The sequence below is a fragment of the Rhinoderma darwinii genome, chromosome 13 (genome assembly GCF_050947455.1).
Source record: "Rhinoderma darwinii isolate aRhiDar2 chromosome 13, aRhiDar2.hap1, whole genome shotgun sequence".
Lineage (NCBI taxonomy): Eukaryota > Metazoa > Chordata > Amphibia > Anura > Rhinodermatidae > Rhinoderma > Rhinoderma darwinii.
The window spans coordinates 13401681-13411565 of record NC_134699.1 but is presented as its reverse complement, the minus strand read 5'-3'; the positions used below and the strand labels follow the sequence as shown (position 1 = coordinate 13411565).

At 38.5% G+C, this 9885-nt stretch overlaps 1 protein-coding gene across 1 annotated transcript in view; it reads left to right on the top strand.

Moving 5' to 3' along the window:
- The window catches only part of PKIG (cAMP-dependent protein kinase inhibitor gamma), a 78215-nt gene that overhangs the window by 551 nt on the left and 67779 nt on the right, over positions 1–9885 (top strand). The window lies entirely within an intron of this gene.

The window sequence follows — 9885 nt, the reverse complement described above, 5'->3', positions numbered from 1 at the left end:
TGTGACCCCATAAGTTCCTCAGACATAGATGTGACCCCATAAGTTCCTCAGACATAGATATGACCCCATAAGTTCCTCAGACATAGATGTGACCCCATAAGTTCCTCAGACATAGATGTGACCCCATAAATTCCTCAGACATAGATGTGACCCCATAAGTTCCTCAGACATAGATGTGACCCCATAAATTCCTCAGACATAGATGTGACCCCATAAGTTCCTCAGACATAGATGTGACCCCATAAATTCCTCAGACATAGATGTGACCCCATAAGTTCCTCAGACATAGATGTGACCCCATAAGTTCCTCAGACATAGGTGTGACCCCATAAGTTCCTCAGGCATAGATGTAACCCCATAAGTTCCTCAGGCATAGATGTGACCCCATAAGTTCCTCAGACATAGATGTGACCCCATAAGTTCCTCAGACATAGATATGACCCCATAAGTTCCTCAGACATAGATGTGACCCCATAAGTTCCTCAGACATAGATGTGACCCCATAAGTTCCTCAGACATAGATGTGACCCTATAAATACCTCAGATATAGATGTGACCCCATAAGTTCCTCAGACATAGATGTGACCCTATAAATACCTCAGATATAGATGTGACCCCATAAGTTCCTCAGGCATAGATGTGACCCCATAAGTTCCTCAGACATAGATGTGACCCCATAAATTCCTCAGACATAGATGTGACCCCATAAGTTCCTCAGGCATAGATGTGACCCCATAAATTCCTCATGCATAGATGTGACCCCATAAGTTCCTCAGGCATAGATATGACCCCATAAGTTCCTCAGACATAGATATGACCCCATAAGTTCCTCAGACATAGATGTGACCCCATAAGTTCCTCAGACATAGATATGACCCACTAAGTTCCTCAGACATAGATATGACTCCATAAGTTCCTCAGACATAGATATGACCCCATAAGTTCCTCAGACATAGATGTGACCCCATAAGTTCCTCAGACATAGATATGACTCCATAAGTTCCTCAGGCATAGATATGACCCCATAAGTTCCTCAGACATAGATATGACCCCATAAGTTCCTCAGACATAGATGTGACCCCATAAGTTCCTCAGACATAGATATGACCCACTAAGTTCCTCAGACATAGATATGACTCCATAAGTTCCTCAGACATAGATATGACTCCATAAGTTCCTCAGACATAGATATGACCCCATAAGTTCCTTAGACATAGATGTGACCCCATAAGTTCCGCAGACATAGATATGACCCCATAAGTTCCACAGACATAGATGTGACCCCATAAGTTCCTCAGACATAGGTATGACCCCATAAGTTCCTCAGACATAGATATGACCCCATAAGTTCCTCAGACATAGATATGACCCCATAAGTTCCTCAGGCATAGATGTGACTCCATAAGTTCCTCAGACATAGATATGACCCCATAAGTTCCTCAGACATAGATGTGACCCCATAAGTTCCTCAGACATAGGTATGACCCCATAAGTTCCTCAGACATAGATATGACCCCATAAGTTCCTCAGACATAGATGTGACCCCATAAGTTCCTCAGACATAGATATGACCCCCTAAGTTCCTCAGACATAGATATGACTCCATAAGTTCCTCAGACATAGATATGACCCCATAAGTTCCTCAGACATAGATATGACCCAATAAGTTCCTCAGACATAGATGTGACCCCATAAGTTCCTCAGACATAGATGTGACCCCATAAGTTCCTCAGACATAGATATGACCCCATAAGTTCCTCAGACATAGATGTGACCCCATAAGTTCCTCAGACATAGATGTGACCCCATAAGTTCCTCAGACATAGATGTGACCCTATAAATACCTCAGATATAGATGTGACCCCATAAGTTCCTCAGACATAGATGTGACCCTATAAATACCTCAGATATAGATGTGACCCCATAAGTTCCTCAGGCATAGATGTGACCCTATAAATACCTCAGATATAGATGTGACCCCATAAGTTCCTCAGGCATAGATGTGACCCCATAAGTTCCTCAGACATAGATGTGACCCCATAAATTCCTCAGACATAGATGTGACCCCATAAGTTCCTCAGGCATAGATGTGACCCCATAAATTCCTCATGCATAGATGTGACCCCATAAGTTCCTCAGGCATAGATATGACCCCATAAGTTCCTCAGACATAGATATGACCCCATAAGTTCCTCAGACATAGATGTGACCCCATAAGTTCCTCAGACATAGATATGACCCACTAAGTTCCTCAGACATAGATATGACTCCATAAGTTCCTCAGACATAGATATGACCCCATAAGTTCCTCAGACATAGATGTGACCCCATAAGTTCCTCAGACATAGATATGACTCCATAAGTTCCTCAGGCATAGATATGACCCCATAAGTTCCTCAGACATAGATATGACCCCATAAGTTCCTCAGACATAGATGTGACCCCATAAGTTCCTCAGACATAGATATGACCCACTAAGTTCCTCAGACATAGATATGACTCCATAAGTTCCTCAGACATAGATATGACTCCATAAGTTCCTCAGACATAGATATGACCCCATAAGTTCCTTAGACATAGATGTGACCCCATAAGTTCCGCAGACATAGATATGACCCCATAAGTTCCACAGACATAGATGTGACCCCATAAGTTCCTCAGACATAGGTATGACCCCATAAGTTCCTCAGACATAGATATGACCCCATAAGTTCCTCAGACATAGATATGACCCCATAAGTTCCTCAGGCATAGATGTGACTCCATAAGTTCCTCAGACATAGATATGACCCCATAAGTTCCTCAGACATAGATGTGACCCCATAAGTTCCTCAGACATAGGTATGACCCCATAAGTTCCTCAGACATAGATATGACCCCATAAGTTCCTCAGACATAGATGTGACCCCATAAGTTCCTCAGACATAGATATGACCCCCTAAGTTCCTCAGACATAGATATGACTCCATAAGTTCCTCAGACATAGATATGACCCCATAAGTTCCTCAGACATAGATATGACCCAATAAGTTCCTCAGACATAGATGTGACCCCATAAGTTCCTCAGACATAGATGTGACCCCATAAGTTCCTCAGACATAGGTATGACCCCATAAGTTCCTCAGACATAGATATGACCCCATAAGTTCCTCAGACATAGATATGACCCCATAAGTTCCTCAGGCATAGATGTGACCCCATAAGTTCCTCAGACATAGATATGACCCCATAAGTTCATCAGCTGCAGATATCACCCGTTATGTACCTCATCCACATATGTGTGTTCATGAAAACTCACCACCAGATGGCATCAGTGGGATGTTTCATCATTTTATATCTGCATATCAGCGTCTGTTCACACAGCTTATTTTCAGGCTTATTTTGGAGTGTAAAAGCCTTGTTTACCCTCCAAAATACACTTTTCATTCGCCTGAAAACAGTTTCGCATTGACTTCAATAGGAAATACACTGTTCTGTTCACATGAGGCGTATTTTTACGCTGCTGAATTTAAAAAACGCCTCGTAAAATGAAGTAGCATGTCACTAATCCATTGACACTGTGAAAAACGGCTGTTAAAAAAATACGGCTCAAAATAAGCTTCAAATTAAAAGAAACTTTATTTTCAGCTTTAAAAACACCATGAAATCAGAGGCCTTTTCCCCTTGAAAACAGCTCCGTCATTTTCATCCACTTCTTTTTGTTCGTGTGAACATACCCTACAGATAACAAACACAATGTAAGGGTATGTTCACATGGCAGCCTCCATTACGGCTGAAATTACGGAGCTGTTTTCAGGAGAAAACAGCTCCGGCATTTCAGACGTAATGGCAAGTGCAGGCGCTTTTCGCGGCGTCCATTACGGACGTAATTGGAGCTGTTTTTCTATGGTGTCAATGGAAAACGGCTCCAATTACATCTCAAGAGGTAACAGGCACTTCTTTGACGCGGGCGTCTTTTTTACGCGCCGTCTTTTGACAGCGGCGCGTAAAAAAAATGACCGTCGGCACAGAACATCGTAAAGCCCATTCAAATGAATGGGCAGATGTTTGCTGCCGCTTTGGTGCCGTATTTTCGGACGTAATTCGAGGTTAAAACGCACAAATTATGTCCGTAAATAGGGTGTGTGAACCCAGCCTAAGTGTCAATTTGTCAATTTCAATGTTAAGTGTCAGTATGTCATTGTTCTAGAATCCTAAGGGTATGTGCACACGAGAAGTGCCTTTTACGTCTGAAAAGACAGACTGTTTTCAGGAGAAAACAGCTGCCTCTTTCAGACATAAAAGCTCCTCCTCGCATTAAGCAAGGCGTCTGTGATGCTCGTAAATCTTGAGCTGCTTTTCATTGACTTCAATGAAGAACGGCTCAAATTACGTTGCAAAGAAGTGTCCTGCATATAATGTATATAAGTGTCCTGCATGTAATGTATATAAGTGTCCTGCATGTAATGTATATAAGTGTCCTGCATATAATGTATATAAGTGTCCCGCATATAATGTATAGAAGTGCCCCGCATATAATGTATAGAAGTGCCCCGCATATAATGTATATAAGTGCCCCGCATATAATGTATATAAGTGCCCCGCATATAATGTATATAAGTGTCCCGCATATAATGTATATAAGTGCCCCGCATATAATGTATATAAGTGTCCCGCATATAATGTATAGAAGTGTCCCGCATATAATGTATAGAAGTGCCCTGCATATAATGTATATAAGTGCCCCGCATATAATGTATATAAGTGCCCCGCATATAATGTATATAAGTGTCCCGCATATAATGTATATAAGTGCCCCGCATATAATGTATATAAGTGTCCTGCATATAATGTATAGAAGTGCCCTGCATATAATGTATAGAAGTGCCCTGCATATAATGTATATAAGTGTCCTGCATATAATGTATATAAGTGTCCCGCATATAATGTATATAAGTGTCCCGCATATAATGTATATAAGTGTCCCGCATATAATGTATAGAAGTGTCCCGCATATAATGTATAGAAGTGTCCCGCATATAATGTATATAAGTGTCCCGCATATAATGTATATAAGTGTCTTGCATATAATGTATAGAAGTGGCCCGCATATAATGTATATAAGTGTCCCGCATATAATGTATATAAGTGTCCTGCATATAATGTATATAAGTGCCCCGCATATAATGTATATAAGTGTCCCGCATATAATGTATAGAAGTGCCCCTCATATAATGTATAGAAGTGCCCCGCATATAATGTATAGAAGTGTCCTGCATATAATGTATATAAGTGTCCCGCGTATAATGTATATAAGTGTCCCGCATATAATGTATATAAGTGTCCCGCATATAATGTATATAAGTGTCCCGCATATAATGTATATAAGTGTCCCGCATATAATGTATATAAGTGTCCCGCATATAATGTATATAAGTGTCCCGTATATAAGTGTCCCGCACATAATGTATATAAGTGTCCCGCATATAATGTATATAAGTGTCCCGCACATAATGTATATAAGTGTCCCGCATATAATGTATAGAAGTGTCCCGCATATAATGTATAGAAGTGTCCCGCATATAATGTATAGAAGTGTCCCGCATATAATGTATAGAAGTGTCCCGCATATAATGTATAGAAGTGTCCCGCATATAATGTATAGAAGTGTCCCGCATATAATGTATAGAAGTGTCCCGCATATAATGTATAGAAGTGTCCCGCATATAATGTATATAAGTGCCCCGCATATAATGTATATAAGTGTCCCGTATATAATGTATATTAGTGTCCCGCATGTAATGTATATAAGTGTCCCGCATGTAATGTATATAAGTGTCCCGCATGTAATGTATATAAGTGCCCCGCATGTAATGTATATAAGTGTTCCGCATGTAATGTATATAAGTGCCCCGCATGTAATGTATATAAGTATCCCGCATGTAATGTATATAAGTGTCCCGCATATAATGTATATAAGTGTCCCGCATGTAATGTATATAAGTGTCCCGCATGTAATGTATATAAGTGTCCCGCATATAATGTATATAAGTGCCCCGCATGTAATGTATATAAGTGTTCCGCATGTAATGTATATAAGTGCCCCGCATGTAATGTATATAAGTATCCCGCATGTAATGTATATAAGTGTCCCGCATGTAATGTATATAAGTGTCCTGCATGTAATGTATACAAGTGTCCCGCATGTAATGTATATAAGTGTCCCGCATATAATGTATATAAGTGCCCCGCATGTAATGTATATAAGTATCCCGCATGTAATGTATATAAGTGTCCCGCATGTAATGTATATAAGTGTCCTGCATGTAATGTATACAAGTGTCCCGCATGTAATGTATATAAGTGTCCCGCATATAATGTATATAAGTGTCCCGCATGTAATGTATAGAAGTGTCCTGCATATAATGTATATAAGTGTCCTGCATATAATGTATATAAGTGTCCCGCATATAATGTATATAAGTGTCCCGCATATAATGTATATAAGTGTCCCGCATATAATGTATATAAGTGTCCCGCATATAATGTATATAAGTGTCCCGCACATAATGTATATAAGTGTCCCGCACATAATGTATATAAGTGTCCCGCATATAATGTATATAAGTGTCCCGCACATAATGTATATAAGTGTCCCGCATATAATGTATATAAGTGTCCCGCATATAATGTATATAAGTGCCCTGCATATAATGTATATAAGTGTCCCGCATATAATTTATATAAGTGTCCCGCATATAATGTATATAAGTGCCCCGCATATAATGTATATAAGTGTCCCGCATATAATGTATATAAGTGTCTCGCATATAATGTATATAAGTGTCCCGCATATAATGTATATAAGTGTCTTGCATATAATGTATAGAAGTGGCCCGCATATAATGTATATAAGTGTCCCGCATATAATGTATATAAGTGTCCTGCATATAATGTATATAAGTGCCCCGCATATAATGTATATAAGTGTCCCGCATATAATGTATATAAGTGTCCCGCATATAATGTATAGAAGTGCCCCTCATATAATGTATAGAAGTGCCCCGCATATAATGTATAGAAGTGTCCTGCATATAATGTATATAAGTGTCCCGCGTATAATGTATATAAGTGTCCGCATATAATGTATATAAGTGTCCCGCATATAATGTATATAAGTGTCCCGCATATAATGTATATAAGTGTCCCGCATATAATGTATATAAGTGTCCCGCATATAATGTATATAAGTGTCCCGTATATAATGTATATAAGTGTCCCGCACATAATGTATATAAGTGTCCCGCACATAATGTATATAAGTGTCCCGCATATAATGTATATAAGTGTCCCGCACATAATGTATATAAGTGTCCCGCATATAATGTCTATAAGTGTCCCGCACATAATGTATATAAGTGTCCCGCATATAATGTATATAAGTGTCCCGCACATAATGTATATAAGTGTCCCGCATATAATGTCTATAAGTGTCCCGCGCATAATGTATATAAGTGTCCCGCGTATAATGTATATAAGTGTCCCGCATATAATGTATACAAGTGTCCCGCATATAATGTATATAAGTGTCCCGCATATAATGTATATAAGTGTCCCGCATATAATGTATATAAGTGTCCCGCATATAATGTATAGAAGTGTCCCGCATATAATGTATAGAAGTGTCCCGCATATAATGTATAGAAGTGCCCCGCATATAATGTATAGAAGTGTCCCGCATATAATGTATAGAAGTGTCCCGCATATAATGTATAGAAGTGCCCCGCATATAATGTATATAAGTGTCCCGCATATAATGTATATAAGTGTCCCGCATGTAATGTATATAAGTGTCCCGCATATAATGTATAGAAGTGTCCCGCATATAATGTATAGAAGTGTCCCGCATATAATGTATAGAAGTGTCCCGCATATAATGTATAGAAGTGTCCCGCATATAATGTATAGAAGTGCCCCGCATATAATGTATATAAGTGTCCTGTATATAATGTATATTAGTGTCCCGCATGTAATGTATATAAGTGTCCCGCATGTAATGTATATAAGTGTCCCGCATGTAATGTATATAAGTGTCCCGCATGTAATGTATATAAGTGCCCCGCATGTAATGTATATAAGTGTTCCGCATGTAATGTATATAAGTGCCCCGCATGTAATGTATATAAGTATCCCGCATGTAATGTATATAAGTGTCCCGCATGTAATGTATATAAGTGTCCCGCATGTAATGTATATAAGTGTCCCGCATGTAATGTATATAAGTGTCCCGCATATAATGTATATAAGTGTCCCGCATGTAATGTATAGAAGTGTCCTGCATATAATGTATATAAGTGTCCCGCATATAATGTATATAAGTGTCCCGCATATAATGTATATAAGTGTCCCGCATATAATGTATATAAGTGTCCCGCATATAATGTATATAAGTGTCCCGCATATAATGTATATAAGTGTCCCGCATATAATGTATATAAGTGTCCCGCATATAATGTATATAAGTGTCCCGCATATAATGTATATAAGTGTCCCGCATATAATGTATATAAGTGTCCCGTATATAATGTATATAAGTGTCCCGCACATAATGTATATAAGTGTCCCGCACATAATGTATATAAGTGTCCCGCACATAATGTATATAAGTGTCTCGCACATAATGTATATAAGTGTCCCGCATATAATGTATATAAGTGTCCCGCATATAATGTATATAAGTGCCCTGCATATAATGTATATAAGTGTCCCGCATATAATTTATATAAGTGTCCCGCATATAATGTATATAAGTGCCCCGCATATAATGTATATAAGTGTCCCGCATATAATGTATATAAGTGTCCCGCATATAATGTATATAAGTGTCCCGCATATAATGTATATAAGTGTCTTGCATATAATGTATAGAAGTGGCCCGCATATAATGTATATAAGTGTCCCGCATATAATGTATATAAGTGTCCCGCATATAATGTATATAAGTGCCCCACATATAATGTATATAAGTGTCCCGCATATAATGTATATAAGTGTCCCGCATATAATGTATAGAAGTGCCCCTCATATAATGTATAGAAGTGCCCCGCATATAATGTATAGAAGTGTCCTGCATATAATGTATATAAATGTCCCGCGTATAATGTATATAAGTGTCCCGCATATAATGTATATAAGTGTCCCGCATGTAAAGTATATAAGTGTCCCGCATATAATGTATATAAGTGTCCCGCATATAATGTATATAAGTGTCCCGCATGTAATGTATAGAAGTGTCCCGCATATAATGTATATAAGTGTCCTGCATATAATGTATATAAGTGTCCCGCATATAATGTATATAAGTGTCCCGCATATAATGTATATAAGTGTCCCGCATATAATGTATATAAGTGTCCCGCATATAATGTATAGAAGTGTCCCGCATATAATGTATAGAAGTGTCCCGCATATAATGTATAGAAGTGTCCCGCATATAATGTATAGAAGTGCCCCGCATATAATGTATAGAAGTGCCCCGCATATAATGTATAGAAGTGCCCCGCATATAATGTATATAAGTGCCCCGCATATAATGTATATAAGTGTCCCGCATATAATGTATATAAGTGCCCCGCATATAATGTATATAAGTGTCCCGCATATAATGTATAGAAGTGTCCCGCATATAATGTATAGAAGTGCCCTGCATATAATGTATATAAGTGCCCCGCATATAATGTATATAAGTGCCCCCCATATAATGTATATAAGTGCCGCATATAATGTATATAAGTGTCCTGCATATAATGTATAGAAGTGCCCTGCATATAATGTATAGAAGTGCCCTGCATATAATGTATAGAAGTGTCCTGCATATAATGTATATAAGTGTCCTGCATATAATGT